We start from the raw sequence: 25,310 nt of genomic DNA, 5'->3' as shown, positions 1-25,310 counted from the left end.
GGCTTGCAGTGAGAGCCTGAGCACTGACCCCGAGCTTCTTTTGCTCAAGGCTAGCACTCTACCACTTGCACCACAGCACAACTTCTGGCTTTTTCTGTGTATGTGGTACTGAGGAATCGAACCCAGGACTTCATGTATGCTAGGTAAGTAAGTACTCTACCACTAAGCCATATTCCCAGCCTGTCTTTCACAGTCTGGACTTCTCTCTTCCAGAACGACCTCAGGACAACATGAAGATGGCCAGTCCCTGGCAGATAACCAAGTAGAATACACTTTTTTTTTTTCCTACTGCAACCAACCCGCTATTGACTGATATACTAGAGAGAAATAAAAGTCTACTATGTTAAACTGTTACACATCCTTGTTAATTTCTTGCTATATCTCCTATTACCGTGTCTACAACTTTCCTCTGAGGCTTTCTTCCATCCAAACACTTCAGATTGGTTAATTACATATTCCTCAACTCCTTGACATGTTCTCCTCTCCCCAAAACAAACATCAGAGTGAACTATACCAAGTTCCATTCGAGTCTAAGAGCAATTCTAAAAGGAAGAAATTACAAAGGGCAGCCTGCAGGATGCACGTAGAAGAGAATAGCTCGGGATCATGGAGATTGTAAAAATAATAGTAATAAAATAGTAAAAATGACAGAGTACTTATTCTATACCACGCCTTAGATCTTTAAGGTATACTGCTTTGGTTCTGCCTGCCCAGAGAATAATGTCCACACTGAAAACCCTATCATGGGGTGTGTTCTTGCCCAAGGTCACACACTAGTAACTGGCAACGCTTGAACACCCTGCAGTAGGACTGTTAAAGCTTTAATATGATGTCTCCCACAGGCTTTGTGTTGAACATGTGGTCTCCAGCTGGTGGCGCTATTTTGGGAGGGTCTGGAGATGTTAGGAGGCAGGGTGGAATGTGAGGATGTAGAACACTTTGAATGCTTTTAGGCCCCAGGCCTAAAGTCCAGGAGGCTTACATTATGTCCAGCCACTTGCTCTCATGCTAAAGAGATAGGATAATGAGCAAAGAAAGGAAGTTTACTATATGGCAGCCATAGGAAGAGAGCTCTTCAGTACATCTTTAGCTGAACAGACACAATTAGGGAGAACTGGGGACAGGGAATTGGAAATGTATGCATTAACTCTATCTGCCCTTAATGGTCAGCTTATTGCTTAGATTGCCCATTAATTAGCTAGGTTTTGATTTCTGGAGAAGTCATTATCGGTTTACCATTGCCAAAGAGCAAGGACAAGCAGCCTGGCAAGTGATCTCCTGAGTTTTTGCTGCTTCCTTTAAAATGGCAAGAAGATGACATTGTCTATTATTTGAGGTGTAGTTTGCCTTGCACACAAGATATGTATCAGTGAATTTTCTCTTTTTTAGAGCCCAAGAGGGTTGTAAAGTGACTGCAGCAGAGAACAGTTAGGCTCAAGGGGCACAGATACAAGTTAAATGACCTTTAGTTCATTCGCAAGGAGGAGCAAAGATATCTTTTAGTTTGTCTCTTAAGACAATGGTACCTGGTCCCTACTTCCTTCTTCTTTCTCCACTTCCTGTCGTCCATGAAGTAAGCATGGCTCCTGTGGCTAAGGAATTCTCCCTTACCAAGACAGAAACAACAGAACTGAGAACTATGACCTGGAATCTTTGAAGCTCTAAGACAAAAGAAATCCCTCCTCCCTTAGTTTTTCTCAAAATTTTGTAATAGTAATGTAAGTGATGGGTACAAGGGCACAGACATTCAAGCTGGAACCATGCTCCTTATCACTTTTTGTATTGATACTTTCTTTGCAGTGGGCCTCAGCTTTAAATTTTTTTTTAAGTTTTTTACCTGTCCTGAGGTTTGAACTCAGGACCTGGGCACTGGGCTTGCACTTTGTCAAGGCTAGCTCTACCACTTGAGTCACAGCATCATTTCTGGCTTTTCCTGTGCATGTGGTACAGAGGATTTGAACCCAGGGCTTTGTACATGCTAGGCAAACATTCTACCACGAAGCCACACACCTGGCCCCTTATATTTTTTTTTCAATTTGCTGGGCCACTGGGGCTCATGCTGTAATTCTACCTACTCAAGATCTTTAGATCTGAAGTTTGAACCCAGCACAGGTAGGAAAGTCTAAAAGTGAGATTCTTATCTACAACTAACCACCAAAAAAGCAGAAGTGGAGCTGTGGCTCAAGTTGTAGAGCACTAGCCTTGAGCAAAGAAAGCTCAGGGACAGTACCCAGGCTTTGAGTTCAAGCCCCAAGACCTGCACAAATAAACAAATAAATAAATTGCAAGCTGATAAAGTAGCCCTGAACTGAGAGAAAGATGTCTCGATGTTACCTTTCCAAAATAGCTGAAAGCAACCGTTCACTACCTTGGACTATGGTTTGAAGATGAAATGTCTTCCTAGGCTCCTACATTATGTATGTTTGGCCCCAGCTAATGGCACTATTTTGGTAAGTAATGGAAACTTTGGGAGGTGGGACCTAGCTGGAAGAAGTAAGTCCCTGGAGGTATATGATATACCTTTGAAGAGTATACCAGGTATAGTTTCCTTTTCTTTCTCTGCTTCCTGATCACCGTGGTAGGAGCCTAACGTGCTAAGTCTTCATCACCATGATGAACTGAAAACCCTCTGAACCCACCAGCTAAATAAAATAAACTCTTTCTTCCTTTTCATGTTAATTATGTCAGGCATTTTATTGCAATATAAAAGTAACTAGCCAGGCACTGAGTGGTTCATGCCTGTAATCCTAGTTACTCAGGAGGTTGAAATCTGAGGGTTGTGAATGTAAAGCCAGCCTAGGGAGGAAAGTTTATGACATTGTTATCTCCAGTGAAAAATCAAAAAGCCAAAAGTAAAGCTATGCTTCAAGTGGAGCATTAGCCTTGAGAAAGAAAAATCCTAGGGACAGTGACCACAATTTGAGTTCAAGCCCTAGAATAAATAGGCACCAAAAAAAAAAAAAAGGAAGGAAAGAAGGAAGAAAGAGAGAGAGGGAGAGAGGAAGAAAGAAACTAGTGTAGATTTTTTGCCAATCCTGGGGCTTGAACTCAAGGCCTGAGAACTCTCCTTGGGCTTTCTCACGGCTAGAGCTCTGCTACTTGAGCCACAGCACCACTTCTGGCTTTTTCTATGTATGTGCTACCGAGGAATCAAACTCAGGTCTTCATGCATGCTAGGTAAGCACTCTATCACTAGGCCAAACTCCAGCCCTCGTGCAGATTCTGTAAACCTGTTTGATTTTTTAAATTTTTACCATCATTAGATTTTTTTATTCTAAACATGAAGTACAGAGGGGTTACAGTTACATAAGTAAGGTAATGAGTACATTTCTTTTAGAACAGTGTCACCTCCTCCCTCATTTTCTCCTGCTCCTCATTTCTCCAGCTCCCCTCCCCAAGTTATAAAGTTTGTTTCCAACATAGTGTCTAGTAAGTGTCACTGCTGCATTGGTTTACCTTTGTCCCACCATTTCCCTGAACCCCTTCTCTCGGCAAATCAGATAAACTTACATAGAAGACAAAGGTTACAGAAATCAAAAACAGTGACAAAGGGAAAAAACTAAAGGGAAAAAAAAAGAAAGACAAAAGAAATAACTTAAAACAGTACATTATAAAAACCTGTTTCCATTTCTTGGAGTTCATTGTAATAACCTTCATTTTATATGGTCATATGCACCTAGCTGTTGAGCTCTTATGTTCCTCTGCTAACAATATTACAGACATAGTCTAGTTATTACAAATGAGAAAAACCATGGAGCCTATGTTTCTTTGGGTCTGGCTTGCTTCACGGAATTTAATGTTTTCCAAGTCTTTCCATTTCCTTATGAATCGGGCAATGACATTCTTTCTGATGGAAGCCTAGAATTCCATTGTGTATGTATAACCACATTTTCTTGATCTTTTCATCTACTGAGGGGCATCTGGTTGGTTCCATTTTAGCTATGGTAATTAATGCTGCAATGAACATGGTTGCGCTGGTAGCTGTAGTGTAATTTTGTCTGTGGTCATTTGGATAAATGCCCAAGAATGGGATGCTATGTCATAGGGGAGTTCTGTTTAGTCTTTGGAGGGACTTCCATACTGCTTTCCAGAGTTAAACCTATCTATTCCATTGTAAAATAGATGTAACAATACCTGCACAACGCATGTCACCATTTGTAGTTGTGAAAATCAAACAGAACACATTATTGCCATTTAAGTGTTTGCTACTATGCAGATGACTTGGGCAGGTTAAAAGTGACCTAGACTTGAGTTGTTGCTGTGACTGTTTTGATTCAAAAGAAATGGCACTGGCTCTTTCCTCATACTGTGCTTTGACTAAGAAGTCCCAAAGACAGTCACATTAGGAATTTGAATTAGAACACCCCCCTCCCCAGGAAGTCAAGACTACAGAAAACCAAAGATAAGGAGGTAGGGGAAAAGAAGACTTCTTTCTTCCTTTTGTGGTAAGGAAAAGAAACTGAGTGTCCCTACGGGCCTCTCTCCCTCCTGACCCTGTGTCTGGGAAAGTCCTATGTATTAAGGTTTTCTCTGTAGTGGCAATAAGACATCCCGGCACTGACCTTCTGAGAGTACTAGCTAAGGTAGCCTGGATATTGCTTCCCCAAATCTTCATGCTCTCCTTAAATGTCTGAAAATGCCAGACACATGGCCAGATCCCAGAGCCAGGCACTGTCTCCCAAGCTAGAGGCCAGTCTTCCCTTTTATGCCTTAGATGCCTATACGGCCTCTAGTCACTTCCATGCATGCCCACAGACCTAGAAAAGCTTATGCTGTTCTCTGACAACCCATAGTCCTTGGCCTTTTTCAGGGATGCAGCCTTCATCCCCGAGTGGACCTGACCCTTATACTCCAGGGACAACTTGAGGTGTGTTAGGTTTCTAACACATTGATTAGAAAGTAAGTCTTCTTCCATACTTAATTTCAGCTCTTGACCTCTCTATTTTCCTCTTAAAGGGAAAATCTATTGTCAGTGTATTTTAGGTGAACTCACTGAAAAAAAAAAAAAGGAAAGAAAAAAAAAAAAAGAAAATCTTGTGGAGCACATCACAGCTATTTTTAGCTGAATCTCTTCTCCCTCCAGGATTCAGGCTCTATTTGGGAACCTTGTGTCTTGGTGGACAGCCAATCTTTTGCTTTTTTAGAGTAATCCCTTGGCCTATGGCAAAGGCTTCTGGTCCTCCTCACTATTTTATGGTGACAACGTAACCTCTGTTCTGGCTGTATACTCTCAGCCTCCAGAAGCCAGCATCCTTTCTATAGTGCACAGCTTTTTGCAGTCAGAGCATCTGCTTTGCCCTCCAGGTTCTGATTCATCAGAACCCAGCAGATTTTTAGCAAATTAATGAGTTTATGACCAGGTCACATGTTGTTGTGGAGAATCATCCATTGTTTGCTGTCTCAGGAATCCTTGTTAACTAAAAACAAGAATCATAAGAAATGTTGCCTGGTCAGAAATCCGCACTTTTAAATACAAACCCAGAAAGACACGTGCACTTTTCATTCAAGTAAAATGAGCTACTTTGGTTCTTAGATGGATCACCATGAGAATATGGGAAAAACATACACAGAAATAATGGGATTGAAATCCACTAGATCCTAACCTAGGAGATTTGGTGTCCAGGCCACAAAAAGATAGTGCTGGCAAGCATGAGAACACAAATAAGAGACAATCAGTCATAGCACAGGGTCTTGACAGAATGGATGATGGGAAGACCAACCAGAAAACGTCATCACAAATGCTCAAGCCATTTCTCTCAATTCCTGGTTAGAAGCTTATAGAGTGAACAATTTCTGGAAAGTAGATGTCTTCGATCAGAGTATACACAATGTTGAAGTTTTGATCATAAAGGATAAAATGTCTTGGGAAGGTGAAAAGGTTGGTTTTATTTTCCCCTATAGAAGTGGTTTTGTTGTTATACATATGATTTATTTGCTTTGTAAAGGATGAAAATCATCTCAACACCATGACAGAGAGATAATTGTCACAATTTGCGGACCTGTGTTTAAATACACATGTCTACAAACATACAGAAATCATCGGGGATTCTCAAAGGAGGGCCAAATACTGGTCCGGGGAAATTCATTATTTGGTTTTGATTAGTTTGTTTTAGACATGGAGAGGAAACCCAAGTTATCCACAAGATGAAAGGCAGTTTCCTCCCTCCCTTCTTCCCTCCTTCCCTCCCTCCCTCCCTCCCTCCCTCCTTCCCTTCTTTTCTTTCCTTCCTGCCTTCCTACCTTTCTTCCTCTGGTTCTGGAGCAGGTCCTGCACACTGTTCCTGATTTTTTTTTTTTTTTTGTCATGGGGTTTGAACTCTGGGCCTAGGCACTATCCCTGAGTTCTTCAGCTCAAGGCTACCACCCTACCCCTTGAGCCACAGCATCACTTCTGGTTTTTCTAGTGGTTAATTTGAGATAAGAGTCTCATGGACTTTAGTGCCCCGGGCTGGCTTTGAACCTAGATCCTCAGATTTCAGCCTCTTGAGTTGCTAGAATTACAGGTGTGAGCCACCTCTCCTGGCTTATTCCTGAACTTTTGTGATCAATATTAACATTCTACCACTTGAGCCACCAATCTACTTCTGGCTTTTTTGGTGGCTAATTGGAGATAAGAGTCTCATGGAGGCTTCTTGCCTGGGCTGACTTTGAGCTACAATCTTCACACTCCGACTCCTAAGTAGCTAGGATTACAGGCATGAGCCACCAACACCAGGCTATCTTTTGTTTGTTCCTAGTCATTCTAGACAAAGGTTTTATTAAACTTTCTAAAATTCAGTTTTTAAAAATACATCAATAATTCAATACAAAAGAAATGATAGTAATTGTCTTAGTGTCTTAAGATAGCTCTAACAAAATACCATCAATTGGGAACCTAGAATACTTGCAAACAACAGACATTCCCTCGATTTTATATCTTACACCTCTTCAAGCTGAGATATTCAGATGCAATGTCAAGTGAGCGCTTCATTCTGGCTGGTAGACGTTGCCTGATCACTATATTCTTTACATGGTGAAACGCAGAGAGTTATGTAGGAAGTATGTTCCTAACAGGGTTAGACTACTAATCCCATTCATGAGGGATCTACACTCACAAAGGCCACGCCCCCTAACCCTATCACCTTGATGATTAGGTTTCAATATAGGAATTGAGGGGGACCCAAATATCCAGACTATAGCAGCAACCATAAAATATGTGCTCTTTACATAAAAGAACAAAGATATGCTCTCAAATGAAGATAAATGTGTACATATAAACAACTGTACTATAATATTTTTCACATGATAGATTTGATCATAAAAATCTGTACATAAGGCTGTGGAGAGAAACTCTCTTACTCATGGTAAGAATGAAGCTGGTACAGCTACTTATGAATGTGAGATCTAACAAAATGAAATCATGAAGTCAGCAATTCTACATCTATGGATGCATTTTGCATTTGTGGATATATTGGCACAGTGTAAATATTACATGTACAAGGATATTTATGACATTAGTATTTATAATAGAAAATATGTGAAAGCAACCCAAATGTTCAATAAAAGACATTGTACTTTAAAAAATAATGAGAAAGACTGGCAGTGTACTTCAAGTGACAGAGTGACAGCTGGGCGAAAAGAAGCCCGAGTTCAAACTCCTGACATCGCCACAAAAAAAAAAAAAACTAAAGTTCTGCTATAGGATAATATTCAAGGTAAGTGAGACAAAAACAACAATGTCAGAACTTAATACTCCAAAGGTTTTTTATTTTATGAGGTAAAGGGAGAAAATGGAATGTGTATCTGCCTGTGCTCATGCATGCTGAGAAAGTTCTAGAAGGCCACATTAGAAATTGAAGACAGTGGTTACCTGAAGCAGAGATAAGAATCATTTGAATGAGGACTGGGAGCAGGGAGGAAGCTAACATTTTGCTATATATATTTACATATTTTAAATTGAAATCATATGGACTATTATAGATTCAGAGCTGGGATGAGCTAGGCATCAGAGCCTCATGCCTATAATCCTAGGTATTCAGGAAGTTGAGATCTAAGGGTGACAGGTCCCAAGCCAGACTGGGGCAGGAAAATCCATAAGACACACACACACACACACACACACACACACAAACACACACACTGAAATTTTAAAAGAGAAGTAATTAAGAATTTATTTTTTTAAAAAATCAAAAACGGGTCCTCAAGTCAGCTTGATGTATAATCCATCACCATTGCCAATCTCCGGTGGAAACATGTTGAATAAAAACGCTGATCTCTGCAAGCCACAGGCACTGACCCATGCCACATACAACTGACCAAAATAAATTAAGTTTGCAGAGAATAACAACATAATCAAGAATGAGGAAATCCTGCTGGAGGTGTTTGCACGCTCATTAATTTTCACACATTATTAGAGCGATAATTAAGTATTCTGTTCCTGAAGTCAAGTTTATGTTTTGAAAGAAAATTGCCGAGAAGAGAATAGAAAATACTGTTAATCAATTGCTATGCTTTGAATGTGGTAGGTGTTTTCTTTTTTTTTCATATATTTCTATTGTAATTAATAGAAGGGTTACATGATATTTGCCAGATAGATGGTGCAATACATTGATACCCATACATTGATACCCTTTCACAAGTCTTGGTCCCCATTTCCCTCCCCCCTACCCCCATCCCTCATCTTGTTTTTCCCCCGTGGTAGGTGTTTTCTAAGGGTCCATAAACAAAGGCTTGGTACTGTTAAAAGGTCTTACAGGCTTTAAGAGATAGGGCCCTTAGCCTAGCACAAAGGCTCACACCTGTAATCCTAGCTACTCAATGGGCTGAGATCTGAGGATCTCAGTTCAAAGCCAGACTGGGCACCAAAAAGTCCATGAGACTCTTTTCTCCAACTAATCACCAAAAAACTGGAAGTGGCACTGTGGCTCAAGCAGTAGGGTGGGTAGCATTAAAGTGAGAGCTCAGGGACAGTGCTTAGGCCCAGAGTTCAATTCCCACAATCTACAGAAAAAGAGAGAGAGAGAGAGAGAGAGAGAGAGAGAGAGGGAGGGAGGGAGGGAGGGAGGGAGGGAGAGAGAGAGAGAGAGAGAGAGAGAGAGAGAGAGAGAGAGAGAGAGAGAGAGAGAGAGAGAGAGAGGAGGGAGGGAGGGAGGGAGGGAGGGAGGGAGGGAGAGAAAGAGAGAGAGCGTGCTCAGTGGGTCATTGAGTGTGTGGACTTAAAGGGCTATGTGAGACCCCAATTTCTCAGATAATTGCTGTTTTTTGGCACCACTACCATGATGTGTGAGCTCTTGCCAAAGACCTAGGGAAATGGAGTTGCCTGATATTAGATTTGGACCGACAAAACCATGCGCCAAAATAAACCTTTCTTTACATCATAGCTTGTGTCAGATCTATCATTATAGTGATGGAAAGTTGACCGATACACATACCATTTTTCTCACTGAACAGACAGACTCTCTGTGGAAATATTTTTACCCTCTTGGTGTCTGTATTCTTATGAGCTTCAAGTAAATCTCTAGTGCTTTCTCCCTGTTTCAAACTTGCAATAGCCCCATAAATACACTGTACAGCCTCCACATCTTTCACAGGCTCCCTAAATGCAACCCGTCCTGAGCTAAACTCGGCACAGTAGTTTTCCAATTTGTGATTTTGCTTTCCATAGTTTCAGATACTTGTGATGAACTGGCACAAAAGTATATTAAAGGAAAATTCCAGAAAGATAAGATTAATAAATCTCAAGTTTATAAACCATGTAAGTTATTGCAGATTCAAAACATGTTAAAAAGAAACTCCAATTGACAGCCTGTGGTTTCAAGTTTCTTCTAGGGATTGTGGTGCATGCCTCTCACAGACAAGAGGACTGCCACGCACCTCAAATGCTCAGCTACATTAGTGCACATGGAACTGCCACGGAAGAAATTAAGTTGAGTCATTTATTTCCTCTTCCTTTACTCTCTTTCAATCATAAAATCTTGAAGATCTTACCTCTCCAGTATATATCTTCATGTCCTGGTAAAGTCCCTTCTGCTTTTTCCCTACCTCCACCACCATTACCTCCTCCCATTCCAACCTTCTCCTGTCAAATTGTAGCCAATCCCAAAGTAGTCTTCCTACCTCCAACCTGTCCAGTTCACTGTCCAAACAACTCTTTTTTTATTGTATTTTATCGTTGGGGTAATGTATAGAGGGGTTACAGTTACATTCATTAGGGAATAGGTTGCATTACTTCTCAAACCTTGATACCCCTTCTCCAAACAACTCTTAAAAAGGAAACTTGGTTGGTTACCTGTGGCTCACTCCTATAACTCTAGCTACTCAGGAGGCTGAGATCTGAGAATAGTGGTTGGAAGTCAGTCTAGGCAGGAAGGTGTCTGAGACTCTTGTTTCTTTTGTTTTTATGTAATTTTACTGTCAAAGTGATGTACAGAGAGGTTACAGTTACATACATAAGATAGTAAGTACATTTTTTGTTGGACAGTGTTACCCCTCTCATGTTTTCTCCCACTTTCCCTCTCTCTACCCTGCAACTCTTGTTATTTCTGATTAACCATCAAAAAGCTGGAAATGGAGCTGTGATGTTACAGACAACACCCAGGCCCTGAGTTCAAGCCTCGGGAAAAATGCACACACATATGTGAGCACACGCACATGCACACACATGCATGCGCACACACACAGTAAATCTGGTTTTATCTCCATACTAAAATGTGTAATAACTCCCTACCCCAGTTGTATATAGGCTGAGTTTCAAGTTCCTTAGTGTAACCTCTACTTGAGAGTGATTTACCTATGCCAGGCAAATCCAGACATCTTCAGGTCCAAGCTGGCTAGCCCGCTGTCACTCTCAAAGTACCATGGTTCTTCCATCTTATGCTGTTGAATGCTTCTCCAGCTTCTTCTCCTGCCAGGTTTTGTTCCGGATCACCTACCTCATGAATGCCACAGCTCCGCATCTTTGTTTTTTATTTCCTCCTACTGTTTTTGTGTTAGTCAGCTTTCCATTTTTGCAACAAAAATATCTGACATAAATCAACTTAAAAGGAGAAAAGGTTTATTTGGGCTGATGGTTTCAAAGGTTTCAGTTTGGAGTTAGGCCCCATTACCTTTAGTAAGACAGTAAATCATGGCAGGAGCACATGGCCTAGGAAACTGCTCTCCTAGCAATAGTCAGAAAAAGAAGGTGGGAAGTAGAGGGACAGAGGTCTCAACGTTCCCTTCAAGACAGGATCCCAATCACATGCCTTCCACTAGACTCCATGTCCTGAAGCTTGCATTCACCTCCCAATGGTACCATGGACTGCCGAGCAACCTGACGATATGGACCTTTGAGTGGCAGTTTCCTCTTCCTGGAATATGCCAAGATTCTCTCTCTGTCTTGTCCTTGAAAACTCGGCTTACTCTTCCATCAATTCTTTCCTGATCGTCCTCCTCCATGTATGTGCGTGCCTTGACTCCTACATGTGGCCCACCACACACACACATACAGAGACACTTACCTCTCACGCCCCTCACATGTGGTTAGTTCATTCCTCTGTATTTGTTATATCTTTAGTTGGTTCTGGTCTTGACTTGACTACATTGCATTATAATTATCCTTCTGTGAATGTACTACCCATAACTAGATTATCGATTTCTTAAAGACAGGGACTTCAGGACAGGAAAAGTCCCTAGATGCCAGGCATAGCAGGCCATAAGAATGAAAGCATAGTGGCAGAAACTAGCTGGGTATGTTTGAAGGGCATCACAAAATTAAGCAGAAGGTGCAGGAGGGAGGGGAATACCGCACAAGACATGGCTCCAGAAAGAGCAAATTTTCTCTTTCTAGCAATTGGGTTAAATTAACATGGATAATTTTTTTAATGTCTCCAAGCCTTGTCTACAGGATCAACATAATACAATTATGATAACAAGATAATGAGGTGAAATGTATTAACCATCAGGCACAGTGCCTGGAATAGCAGAGTACTTCATTAAGTCGGAAGTACTGTGGTTATTTCTAATCTAAAAAGGGGGAAAGGGAGCCTTGTTCCAATTTTGAGTAGGAAGTTGGTAGCTTCTAGGGTTAGAGAACTTCTTGTGTCCTGAATGTCTGGAAAGTAGCAGCAGATAGAAGATCTTGAGTTTCAGGAAAGTAGTGCAAACTCAAAATTCTGCAAAGGCAATCTCATATTGCAAAAGTCAGTAAACTTCTGGCATAGCTCACATCAAGCTCTCCCTTACCAGGAACATATCCTTCTGTCAATAATCTGCTGTCTATTCCTATTTTCATCCTGAAAATCAAGACAATTTTCAAAATTGAACCCTTTGACCACTTTTGCAGACAGACCTCTCTTCTGTGTTACATGGGATTCTTTTTTTTTTTTTTTTGCCAGACCTGGGGCTTGAACTCAGGGACTGGGCACTGTTCTTGGGCCTTCTCAAGGCAAACACTCTACCACTTGAGCCACAGCACCACTTCTGGCTTTTTTTTCCATGTGTGTGATACTGAGGAATCAAACCCAGGGCTTCATGCATACCAGGCACACTCACGACCCACATGGGATTCTTTTTTTTTTTTTATTGTAATTAGTAAAGGGGTTACATGATATTTGCCAGATAGAAGGTGCATTAATTCACATACATTGATACCCTTTCACATGTCCCGGTACCCATTTCCCTCCCCCCCCCACCCCCCACCCATCTTGGTTTTCCCCCCTTCCCTATCAAATTTCAAATATCCAAATACAAATAAATTCAATATATCAGATAACAAAGTGAGATACTATACCAATATGAGATAACCAAGGGACAGCAAAGGAGATGAGAGACAACATAGTACATTAAGGACAACAATCATTCATTATATGGCTTTTGTTTCAATATCCTGGAGGTCCTTTCAATTAGCTTCACATTATATGGCCTTATGTATCAAGATTTTGCTCTATTGCAAATCTCTGCTAGTAGAGCCCAAGGTTTCTACTGATTATGACGAATGGGATTCTTAAGCAAGCCTTTTTTTGTTGGTCATGGGGTTTGAACTCTGAGCCTAGGTGTTGTCCCTGAGCTCTTCAGCTCAAGGCTAACACTCTACCACTTGAGCCACAGTGTCATCTCCTCTTGAGCAAACCTTTATCTTTTCCTTACCTTTCTCTCACTGAGATGTTTTATCATCCACACATTTGCCCTGAAAACTGGGATCTTCTTCTGCCGGAATCCAACTATTTCAGCTATTGCCCTGCTTTCAACTTTCCACCCCACCAGTGTGATTAGGTCAGGCAGGAATGAGGCCAGCATGCTCTCACACAACCTAACTCCCTACCTGTGTGCCTAACTCACTGGAATTGTCCACAACAGCCCCACTACATCCCATTCTCCCAGCCCTCAGAGGAAGTGCTGCAAGGCCGTCTTTTTTGAAGGACTGCAGGGCACTGGGAAGAATGCCAAATGGGGGTGAGATGATGCCATACAGTGACTTATTGCATGAAAGCATGGGGAATTCGGGGAGAGACAAAAGAGGGTTAGGACACTGGGCTTGGTACCTACCTCTTTTCTCCATCCTGGTTTTCTTTACCTACTGCTCACCACTGTTTGGGCAATTGAATGAGGTTGCTATGGGAACATCTTGCATGGCAGAAGGAATAGAAAGTGATCTAGAGATCTGTATCCGAATTCTGACTACATTGTTTTCTAGCTCTACTGCCTTGGCCATGCTATTGAATGTATACCACTCTCCTTCCACAAACTTCCCTTCCTGAAAATTAGAGGTCCTGTGCCTTCCCCGCCCATCCTCCCCCCTCCCACCCAAAAAAAAGCTGTACATGGAAGCAGTTTTGGTAATATCCTCTCTAAACAAGGTAGTTTGCAATGTATTTGTTTGCTTAATGTAATTGAACTTCCCTAGATCTACCAGCCAGTAAGGCACCATTTAAAGATACTAGCCATATTTCACTGATTGCTATCCTTGCTGCTCAAGCTGGATGTTTGGCAACTGCATAGCGATCTCGGGGACTTCTCACATCCTAGGGACCTTCAGCATGCACCCATACAATCTGACTCCACCACTGTTCTCCCCAGTATGCTTCCTCAGTGCTACTTTTCTCACCCCTGTCCCTGCCATGTCCTATACTGTCCTCTGAATGACAACTGAACTCTACATAAAAGTAATTCCAGTACCCTCTAAGACTTGACTCCAATCCTTTGGTCAGGACGGAGGCAGGGGTCCATCTGTCAGGCTCATAACCTCTCTCTCCACCTCAGGACCTTCACCAGAAATCTTCCTGACACCCAGTCAAGACAAACAGTCCCCAAGCAAAGTAAGTCTTACTGAAACAATGGACTCTTGCGCTGGCTGTTCACACGTTTGAGGGACATGCTTGGAGAAATTTGGATTTATATAGGCTAAAGGTGGTACACTTACCCTGACATTATTCATCATTGATCGCTGTTTTATTATTCCAAGAAGCAACATCCCCACCCATGGAATTTACTTGTGGAGGGTCCTGGTGGCATTCCAAGACATATTCTAGATGTGCCAGCCCTCAGATACCTCTAGAGAGAGTCTGGGCCTCACGAACCAGGGAAGACAAACTCCAGCCAGAATGCTGATGGTGAGGGACATTACAATGGGATTTAAACTGAAACTAATGGGAGAAGGGGATGGACTCAGAGATACCTGGGTACCAGGGTAGTTTCCATATAGGTCATGATTCTTCAAACCACAGGCTCAAAACTCATAATGTGTCATGAAATCAAGTTAAATAGGTTGCCATCAACATTTTGGAAGATGTAATTGGGGGGGAGGGGGAAGGAAATGGGGACCAAGACATGAGAAAGGGTATCAATGTATGTGAAGTAATGCACCTTCTATCTGGTGAATATAATGTAACCCTTCTATTAATTACAATAAAAATATATGAAAAATAAAAAGATGTAATTAGATAGAATTGACATATTAACAAGCATTACACAGAATAAGATTGAATATAGTTTTGTGGCATTTTTGTTATGCAGAGAATGAACTACATTAAATTGTCAATTATTTAAATCAAAGTAGTCAACTATCTCCAGTTCCTGTGGTTCACCTTTGGAGAATTAGCTCTAGCTGTAAAATAATTTTATTTCAATGAATCCTAATGTTTGATCAAAAAGTTGAAAAAGTCTATTGGTTTTAGGAATTTAAGAATGAATTTTTATTCCAATAGAGTTCTTTGCTCACTGTTCAGTCTTTCAGACTCATAGCATTTTGCCCTGGATAGGAATGATCAGCCTATTGGATTGTGAGAAGGCGCCTGTGCTGACAGAATAGGGAGACCCCATGCATCATTTAAATCTGGATTCTAAGTGTATGGGTTCAGGACTAAGTAACACACTCCCTCCTAAGTAGCTCCCTTGGTTTGCTTTGTGCTACTATAATAGAATACTTGATAACTAACAGTTAAAAGAGCTTCCTTTCCTCACAGTCCTGGAGACTGGAAAGTGCCAAGACCAGGGCCAATATCTGAGGACAGAAAGGCAAGAAATCAACCTCAGTTTGCAAGATTTTTTATAATAGGCAGGAATCCATTTGTGTGGGTGGAGTCTTCATGATACAAGCACTCTCATTGGGCTGCACTTTTCTACATTGTTACATTGTGGATTAATAAAGTGCAGCTGCTTTGGGGAAGTCACATTTAAGCAGCAGTAGCAGAAAAAGAAAAAGAAAAGTTCTGGAGATTGTATCCAAGAATAACTAGATGGATGCAGGGACTCAGAGGAGGTCTCTGGGTGTCTTGTCACTTCCTCCACATCTCAGCTCTCCTTTCCTTATTCATTAGAAGGTAAAGGGGCACATTATATGGAATGGCTGACAGTGGTCCCAGACAATGAAACAGGATGAAATCACCCAAGTGGTTGAGCTTTCCCTGTGGCCTGAGGGTGTGGTGTTGCGATCAAATGTCCTGTCAGAGACAGGATTAGAGGGCTGAGGGTTGTTCTCATGAGGCACTGAAGGCTCATCCCTGTAATCCTAGCTACTCAGGAGGCTGAGATCTGAGAATTATGGGTCAAAGCCAGCCCAGGCAGGAAAGTCCGTGAGACTCTTATCTCCATCTAGCCACCAGAAAACTGGGAAGTAGAGCTGTGGCTTTAATGTGGTAGAGCACTAACCTTTAGCAAAAGAGCTCAGGGAGAGTGCCCAGGCCCACACTCCAAGTCCCATGACCAACAACAAGAAGAAAAGGGAGTGGTTGGGGCCGGGAGTTTGGTCTAGTGGTAGGGTGCTTGCCTAGCATGCAGAAAGTCCTGAGTTTGATTCCTCTGTACCACATACACAGAAAAGGCCAGAAGTGGTACTGTGGCTCAAGTGGTAGAGCTCTAGCTTTGAGAAAGACCAAGGATAATACTCAGGCCCTGAGTTCAAGCCCCAGGACTAGTAAAAATAAAATAAATAAATAAAAAGAAAAAGGAGTTGCTCTCAACAGAAGCAAACAATGAGCAGACCAAATGAGCAGGTATCACCAGGGTGAGATGAGTAAGAGATTCAGGATGATGCTGTGGACAGTCTAAGACTCTAGTCTAAGTCTTTAGTATGGTCCTTGTTTCTGGACATTTGGGCAAAAGGCACAAAACCTAGATTCATAAGGTCATATAGGATGAGACTAAATGAAAGGATCTCTAGGACATGGAAACAAGAGCTTTATCTTGTGTGATTGTTGTTCTTAATGTACTATGTTATTTCTCTTCTCTTTTATTATGATTGTGTTATCTGGTATATTGTACATACATTTGATTATTTAAAATAGGAAAGGAAAGGGGGAAAAACAAGATGAATGAAAGGGGATGGGGTAGAGAAATGGGGAAAAACATGAGAAGAGGTATCAATGCATGAGAAGTAATGCATCTACTATCTGGCAAATGTAACTGTAACTCCTCTATATATTACAATTAAAAATTGAAAATCCAGCCAGCAGGATCATTGAAACAGCTGTGTCTCATTAATCCAAAAGCTCTAAGAAAAGCATGAAGTTACAGAAGCACTTGCTGGTATGACAAACTCATTTTAAAAGAAGATAGTTACATTAACTTATTTATTATGAGGTGCATTATAGTATGTAAGCTCATAGTTACAGTTTATATTTTAAAAAATAAATTTACATAAGAATAAACCCATTTATGGCTGGGAGTTTGGCCTAGTGGCAGAATGCTTGCCTAGCATGCACAAAGACCCAGGTTCAATTCCTCAGTACCATGTACATAGAAAAAGCCGCAAGTGTCACTGTGTTTCAAGTGGTAGAGTTGTAGCCTTGAGAGAGCCCAAGAACTGTGCTCAGACCCTGAGTACAGGCCCAAGGACTAGGGGGAAAAAAGAATAAATCCATTTATGCTTTTCTCTGGGAAAAAAAAACACCTCTATTTCTGATTCTGCCTGTGTAAGATGTCTACTCACACAATATACAGAGCAGGAATGATGAGCAAATAAGTGGGATTACCCATGAGCCAAGCGCCTGGGGAAATCACAGCACTGCAGGCCTCAAGGCTACAGTAGAACAGGTGAAAGACACAATCTTTATGAAAATAGCGAGAACATGCCTGTTATCAAACGGTCAGAGAAAAGATAGGAGCCGAGGTATGTAGGACGACCTGGAAATTTGTATTCTTTCTGAGAAAGCAGCAAATGAGTAAACCAATTAGAGTAGAAAGAGTAGAAGCAGGCCAGAGGGAGGAAATGAAGGAGTGCTTCTGGTACAGATGATAAAACTGACCCAGGGGAGAATACAGCAGCATGGTACTGTGGTATTTCAAGTCTACTAGAAACATTATTTGGCTAATGATTTCCCTCCTGGACTATGTTAGCTCCCAGGAAATAAAGGAAGCAATAAATGGATTTTTCTAGATTATATTCCAATCAATGGAACGCTGCCGTTGAGAAGTATAGGACGATGTAGAGACAAACTTCGGGGAAAACTTCCAAATAGTCCCACAGTTGGTTTCTGGTAACAGAGTAGGAAAGTAGAAGATTCACCCAGGATCTGGGACATGCACATATCCAAGTTATGCAAAAAAAAAAATCGGGGTGTGGAGGCTGAAGGGAATTAACAAGCTTTTAAAAATACAGTTCTTATCCTGTAAATACAACAGATCCGCATGCAGCAGAAAGATGGTATTGTCTGAAGAAACAGAAATGGTGGACAATTTACACAGATGGCTGAATAGTTTTCTTTTTCAGAGTGAAAGTAACTTTTGTTCTGGTTTTTGTTTTTCTGCCAGTCTTTAACTCTGGGACTGGGCACTGTCTCTGAGCAGCTTTTTCTCAAGGCTAATCTCTAACCAGTTGTGCCACAGCACCATTTCTGGCTTTTTCTGTGATTAAATTGGAGATAAAAGTCTCACAGACTTTCCAGCCTGGGCTGGCTTTGATCCATGATCCTCAGAGCTCAGCCTCCTGAGTACCTAGGATTAGAGGTGTGAGCCACTGCACCTGGAGAAACTAAGTTTTCTAAAAATGATTATTGTCCAAAAGGAAATATACCCTTTTCCTGACTCTCTCTCTCTGACACACACACACACACACACACACACACACACACACACACACACACACACACACACACACACTGGTTCTTCAAAAGACAGACTCCTGATTTCTCTTTACTTCTTTACTATCCACAGGCTCTTGTATAGACACTACTTTTGACATTCTCTTCAGTCGTCTTACTTGAAACATATAGAAAAAATTAGTTGTTATATGAAATTCCACTTAACTGTCTTTTTTTTAAAATTTTGTGTGTGGGGGTCGGCTAAATCCAGAACCCTGCCCCAACCCCACCCCACCCCTGACTATGGCAGACTGAGGTAAGAGAATGATACCCTGGGGGCAGGCAATTGCAGGCTCAGCACATGCATGGGTTCTGCATCACAGATCCAACCAACCACAGATGGAAGATATTAGGAAGAAAAATGACATCTATACCAACCATGCACAGAATCTTTTCCTCATCATTATTCCCCAGACAATACAGCATAACAACCGTTACACTGTATGGTGTGACCAGCATTTTAAAAGATGAAAAGGGATAGAATAGAAATAATAGAGTGCATTATGCCTAATAAAGCTAAGTATTGTTTCGTGATTTTGTCCACATCATTTACATTTATTAAGTATTGTAAGCAATCCAGAGATGAGTTAAAGTGTACGGGAGGACGTGCATAGTTTACATGCAAATGATACAGCATGGTACATAAGGGACTTGGACAGCCCTGGATTTCAGTGTCCATGGAGGAAAAGGGGGGGGGGCGGTCCTGGAACAGATCACCCCACAGATACTGGAACGCTAGGTTCACCAGACTCCAAGGGCAGCTAGAGCTCTCACCCTTTGAGCCTGCCTATTCTGCCTGTCAAATCCTCTTCCACACTCCAGGCTTAGCTACTTACCATGGGGGTTCTCAGTGTTGTCATTTAGCTATGCCAATTCTTGTAGACTGCTTCCTTTCCCAGCTCATGAACAAATCAGCGCTGCAAGGAAGCAGTGCTTTTGCTCCACTGTCAGAGCTGGATAGCTGCTTCTGTCTCCTACCATGGAGCATTTCTTCTGTGGGATTCCTTGCCTGGGTTTGGTGGCCCCTCAGAACTCTCCAGAATTAATTCTCCTATCTGCCAGTGGTACCATCCCCTCTTCTCCTTCCTACTTTGTCCAGCAGCTAATTGAGCCCCCTCTCCCCTCCCCTCATACTTCTCTCCTAGTCTTTCAAATAGATTCAGTAGGTCCTCTTTGAGTACACTCCAAGTAGCTGCAGTTTTCCAGAAATTAGCTCTGTACCACTAAACTGAGCTCTGCAGGCTAATCCCCAGTGAGGAAGGGGCTCCTGAGAGACAAGTGAACTTCCTAGGCTTGGCATAAGACTGTCAAGCCTATCCTCACCCTGCTTTTACCTTATATCTGTGGACTGGAGCTACTTTGTTTTCATTATCCTCTCTCCCTCCTCTTAATCAAACACTCCTAAGTAAACACACCTTAAAATGGTCATCAACATAGCTACCAAAGTAGAGAGACAGCCAACCAACTGGGAAAAGATACTTACCAATAACACATCAGACAAATGCTTAATATCCAGTATCTACAGGGAACTCAAGGAACTAATCCCCCCAAATCAACAAACCATTCACTAAATGGGCAAGGGAACTAAAGAGAGACTTATCAAAAGAAGAGATTAAAATGGCAGAAAAAATATGAGAAAATACTTGTCATTCATGGTCATAAAGGAAATGTAAATAAAAACAACCCTAAGATTACCACTTTATCCCAATCAGAATGGCCAATATTCTGAATTCAGACAACGACAAATGCTGGCAGGGATATGAAGAAAGAGGAACCCTACTGTACTGCCGATGGGAATGTAAACTAGTACAACCACTCTGGAAGGCAGTTTGTGGGTTTCTTAAACTCTGAAAATAGACCTTCCCTACGATCCACTTCTGGGCATCTATCCTGAACATCCTAACCCAGGATATGATGAGGATACCTGCTCAGCCATGTTCATTTCTGTACTATTCACAATAGCCAACCGATGGAAACAACTCAGATTCCCTACTAAAGATGAATGGATACAAAAAATGTGGTGCATAAATACAATGGAATTCTACATAGCAAACAGACAAGATGAAATAATGGCATTTGCAGGGAAGTGGATGAATCTAGAGCGAATCATGTTGAGTGAGACAAGTCAAAACCAAAGGAACAAAAGGTGCCTGGTATCCTTAATATGTGGATATTAGATCCAAGCAGTACAAGAGTGATGACTAGATATTTGGGTATCCAAGGTTATGGACATGGTCTTGGAGGTATAAACATAACTACATAGGCATAAAAATCTATGATGGCCAGACCCAAAGGAACATAGGCTCAGTAGTTTCCCTCATCTGTAATAATTAGTACACATCTAGAACTCTCCTGGCAAAGGATTACAATAGTTCAAACCCTAAATACATAAGGCCTTATAGGATGAGGCCAAATTAATGGACCTCCAGGACATGGAAACAAGAGCTTAATTATAAGTGACTGTTATTCTTTATGTATTATGTTTTTCTCTCTTCTCTTCTGTTGCCCTTTGGTTATCTCATATTGTTTCAGTATCTGACTTTGTTACCTGGTATATTACACACACACACACACACACACACATATATATATATATATTTTTACTTGTTTATTTGAAATAGGAGGGGAAAAATAAGGGGAAAGGTGAGGGGAGGGAAATGGGGACAAAAAAACATAAGAAGGGAATATCAATGTGTGAGCAGTAATATACCCTCTATCTGGCGAATATAACTGTAACCCCTCTATACATTGAAATAAAAAAATTTTTAAAAAAACAAAAAATCTATGATGGGATATATACTCTACAGATATAATGTTATATTATATAGATCGATGTGTATCTGTGGCATACAAACCCTCAGCTTAATTTTAACTATGTTCTAAAATCTATGTGCCAGTGATTGCTTATAGAGATTCCCTTCTTGAATACTTGTTTGTTAAATATGACATTTGAAATATGATGTAAAAATCAATGTTAATAAAATATTTCAAAAAAAGATAGCCATCAATTGGGTATCTATAAAATCCATAGATAGAGAGAGAGATAGAATATCTTTGTGAGCAGTTTTCCATTTCATTATTAAAATAAGTTTTGATGATTCAGATGTAATAATAAAAAGGAATTAGTCCCTTGAAAAACAAATCAAGATCTTATATACTCGTTGAATGAAATGGAGACAGTCATTTACTCTTAGAAAGGATCTTATGTATCTGAAAAAAGTATTTTGATGATGGTAAGTGGGGTGAAGGGATAGATATTTCTAAAGGCCTGTTTAAAGGTCGAATGACTGTCACCTAATGATGTGGGTCCAGGTGATCAGAGACTCTCTGTTTACCTCAGTTAGTCCAAGCTCAGAGCAGAGATCCAGGGAGATACTGTAGGTAGCAGAGGCAGGGCACTGCAATCACATAGACAGAGATGATATTGTGGGCTATGGGAATACTGAGATTTAGAGATGGTACACATGCTTGGGATTTATTCTTTTTATTAATTGATGAACTAATTCATTTATTCACCTATCTGTATATGCCTCTATCTCTTCAATAAATAGGTATTTGGTCTTGTGTACAAGCAAACAACATTCTCTACAAGTTGTCAGATTTATGCCAAGTTCTTTCACCTTGGCACTGTTTGTGAGTGCGTTGAATGGATATTTATGATGTTGTTCAAGACTGTGGATAACACACACCAGTAACTCCAGTTCAGAGGACAGGGAAAAGGTTAACATCATAAACTCTACTTTAGATCTCTTGCAGCTTGTCCATTGCTTCTGTTCCAGGGAATTAAAGAAAACCAGCATTAGGGAAGGTCAGTGCTAGCCACAGAAGTTTCTCCGAATCTGACCGATAATAGCAACTCCTAAGGACTCCTATTAGGACTATATTCATATCAAAAAGAGATCCGTCTAGGTTTATGCTCAAGAAACACAATTCAATGAAAAATAGTGACTGGAATCAGGCACCAGGGGCTCATACCTGCAATCCTAGATTCTCAGGAGGCTGAGATCCATGGATCATGGTTCAAAGCCAGGCCAGGCAGGAAAGGAAAGTCTGACACTCTTATCTCCAATAAACTACAAAAAAAAAAAAAAAAAAAAAACGAAGGCAAATGTGAAAGATGTGGCTCAAGTAATAGAGCACTAGCCTTAAACAAAATATGCTCAGGGACAGCACCCAGGCCCTGAGTTCAAATCTTAGGAACAGCACACACACACACACACACACACACACACACACACACACACACACACACACACTGTAGCTGGTTCCTGACACGAATTTAGAGTTCTAAAGATCCCAAACTGCTATTAAATCCATTCTATCATGTGGACCTAAGGCGATGACAGTGGCTACATTTACTTACAGATGAAATACTAGCTTGGAGACATGCCTACCTCAAAGAAGTAATGAACTGGGCTTCTAAAGTGTGTTCTTGTCCTGCCCCACCAAATGTGTCGCCCTTTCTCTATAGAGCATCCAGAGAATTGAGATGGCTCCCACCAACTCCAAGGAAGATACCACCCCATGACATACTCCCAAGTATGTATACAGAATGCATAGATGTATTTGGGGGGGTAGAATTAAACATAGTATGTTAGTTTTCTATAGCTATAGTCATATATCCACAAATTCAGTGCCTCAGAAATGTCAGAGAGGGTCATGGCTCAAGTAGTAAAGTACCTGCTTAACAAAACATAAGACCCACAGGTCAAACTCCAGTACAACCAAACAACATAAAGCAAACTTTTCCCCACATGCTTGCTCACACCTGTAATCCTAGCTACTTCAGTACAAAGTTAAGAGGATCATGATTCAAAAGCAGATCAGGCATTAAATTTCACAACCAATACAAACTGGGTATTCCTATATTAAAACCAATTCAAAGTGGATCAAAAACACCTAAAACTTTGAAACTATGGCAGAAAAGAAAAATACTGGAAGATATAGGCATCGGCATCAACTTCATGAATAAGACTACAATAGCTCAGCAAATAACATGGATTGGCAAATGGGTTCAACACAAAACAAAGGCTACTCAACAACAAAGGAAAGCATCACTAAGATGAACAGACAGCCTGCGGGATGAGAGAAAATCATTGCAAGCTATCTATCTGACAGTAAATCAATAACCAGAATATACAAAAAGCTCAAAAGCCTCACTAAACTCCCAAAGAGCCCATATGAATTAAACTGACATTTGCAATAAATATATAAAGAAATGGTCAGTATCCCTGACACTAAAGGAAGCACAAATCAAAATAGCATTGAGATTTCATCTCCCCCTATTGAGCATAGCCATCATCAAGAACACAAACAAGAGCAAATGCTGGGAATGACTGGAAGGTGTGGGAGGGCAAACACTCACACACCGTGGTGAGAATATAAAAGAGGGCAGCTGCGACAGAAAAAAGGAAGGCGGTTCCTTAAAAAAACACTAAAAATAGAACTACCATATAATCTGGCAACACCACGCTTAGGCATGTTTCTAAGGAAATATAGGTCATTATACAGTAGAGACATATGCTCATTGGGGTTTATTATAGCACTATTCACAATAGTCAGGCTGTGGAAGCAGATTTATACCTTCAACTGACAAACAGACTTAAAAAAATGTAGCATAGATGCATAATAGAGTATTATTCAGTCATAAAGATAAAATGGTGTCATTTTCAGATAAATGAGTGGAACTGGAGGTCATGTTAAACAAAATAAGTCAGGACCTGGGATGTACTAAGGTCACATGTTTTCTTTCATTTGTAGTATCTAGATCTAAAATATATGTATATGGGTGTATACAGGTACGTGTATTATATGTATATACAGACGTATACATATATAGGTGTATTATCTATATTTCACATTCACTCTCCCCTTCTGTTTTTAAATAACTGTTAGTGGGGTTTCTTTGCTATCTTCATAAATAGATATGATGTATTTTCGTATTATTCACTCCTCATTCTTTTCCTTCTTCTACTCTGTCCCTCATTCCTTCCAGAGTCCTAAAGAGCCCTTCTAGTCTGGGGTATAGGAGAAAGACAGGAGTAACTGAGATTGACCAAATACGTGGATATCATTTTGGGACACAGAATAGCTGGGTGTCAGGTGCCTTTTCTGAGTCTGGCTGGAGTGCTTCTTCCTCATCCCCCCGGTCTGTCTGCCTGCTCTTTGTTCTCCCAACCCATGTCCTCCCCTTTAGATTAAGTCCCTGTTTCTACTTTTATTATCTACTCCCTGCCTGGGTATTCCTGTACTAAAACCAATTCAAAGTGGATCAAAAACCTTAATGTAAGATCTCAATTTTTGAAACTATTGCAAAAAAAAAAAAAAAGAAACACTTGACCACAGAGCCCAGGTAGGACTCCTTCCTTCTCTCCTCTGCCTTCCTTTCTTGTCTCCTATTATCCACTTGTTCATGGTCTACACTATTGACTGACTCTCAGTTTCAAGGCCATTGTAATGAAACAGAGAATTACAATGGTTTCTGGGGACTAATAACTTCCCTTTTCTTCCACCCTTTTTATTTTGGTGCCAATACTGTGGCTTGAACTCAGGGATTTGTACTCTTGCTTGGCAATTTTGCTCCAGGCTGATGCTTTGTTACTTGAGCCACACCTCACTTCTGTCCTTTTTGCAGGTCAATTGGACATAAAAAATACCTTAGATTTATCTGCCTGGGCTGGTTTTGGAGCACAGTTCTCAGATCTCAGCTTCCTGAATAACTAAGATTACAGGCGCGATCCACTAGCATTTGGCCTTTTTTTGGGGGGGGAGGGTCAA

The sequence above is a fragment of the Megascapheus bottae genome, chromosome 1 (assembly GCF_031878675.1).
Source record: "Megascapheus bottae isolate mThoBot1 chromosome 1, mThoBot2.hap1, whole genome shotgun sequence".
In the NCBI taxonomy this organism is placed as follows: domain Eukaryota; kingdom Metazoa; phylum Chordata; class Mammalia; order Rodentia; family Geomyidae; genus Megascapheus; species Megascapheus bottae.
This window is presented reverse-complemented; position numbering follows the sequence as displayed.